Here is a 1,324-nt window from a genome sequence, read left to right as displayed (position 1 = left end):
CGGGGTCGATAAAAACAGAAATCAGTCGATAAATGTAAATTCTAATTTGACACCACAAACAGCTACGCGAATATAGTCAGAAATATGGCATAGTTGCCGCAACGTATTAAGACTTCTGTCACGCTGTTGCCACATCTGTTACAATTGCAACAGGCTCGAGCCGATTTTGATTCCTGCCAGACATAGAAAAGAATAGGGCGCTCGAGAGAGAAAGAGGTTCGAGAATGAAACAATACATGTACTAATGTGTGCAACCATCAAACTTTTTTATTCATATTTATAATCATGTTTTTTTCATCAATTAAATTACAGACAGAATACTTGAAATGGTATGCCAGAAAAATGAATTATAAAACTTGCACCATATACAGTGAAAACTCGATAAATGTACATAATTATTGCCGGTCCACTCCGCAACTGTTATGGAATAGGAGAATCATTTTTCAAATTTGATTGCCTAGTCAGTAAACACTGATTAGAAAGAGTCAGTAGCTAAAGACGAAAGAGGGACTAAAACCGGGATTTATTGCCTTCATTTAAATGCCCCGTGTCAATGTGACCATACTAATGCCCAGAATAAAGTTTTTTATTTTGCACTTTTTGTTAATAAAAATTTCACTATCATGTGGAGAAGATTTTTCTGATTAAAATGAAGCTAAACACAATATAAATCGGTCAACATTTAATAGCATAATATTGGGTTAAATGTTGTGCTTGTGAGTCTTTCTCTCTTCGTTTATCCTTTTTGCGCTATCCTTTTCTATGTTCGGAAACATCAAAGAACGACGGATTCGTGGTGCTAGTAGGGGTAGAATGAATGAAATAATACACATAACGTAAGTACGCGGCCATAAGACTTATAGGAATGAAAACTACCTGACATAATAATTTCAAGAAGGGAATAAAAAATAAAGAAATTAATAATAAATTTTAATATAATTCTGTCACACTTAGACTGGGACACCCTGTATATGCAGGTACAATTATATTAAAATTCATTATTATATTTCAAATGAAAAAGATTTCAATAACACGTGGCTGGAGTGGATGTCACGGGAATCGAGATTCGGAGGAGGCCTCGAAGGAGTCTGTGCCCTTAAGTATGGTCTCTCGTGAACTGCAGTATAGTGCATGTACTTACATCAGGAGTGCTGCCAATTTCTGATACAATCGTTACAATTACAAATGTTTCCAGCCGGACCTATAACATTTTGCTTTTTCTCTTACGACTTATTAATTACCAAGTTTGCAATACCGCAATCAAATCGTTATTGGCAGCATCGTTTGTTCGGGTACTTTTAATTTTGCGCTGTCTCCGAAAAGG

The sequence above is a fragment of the Osmia lignaria genome, unplaced genomic scaffold (genome assembly GCF_051020975.1).
Source record: "Osmia lignaria lignaria isolate PbOS001 unplaced genomic scaffold, iyOsmLign1 scaffold0039, whole genome shotgun sequence".
NCBI lineage: Eukaryota > Metazoa > Arthropoda > Insecta > Hymenoptera > Megachilidae > Osmia > Osmia lignaria.
This window is presented reverse-complemented; position numbering follows the sequence as displayed.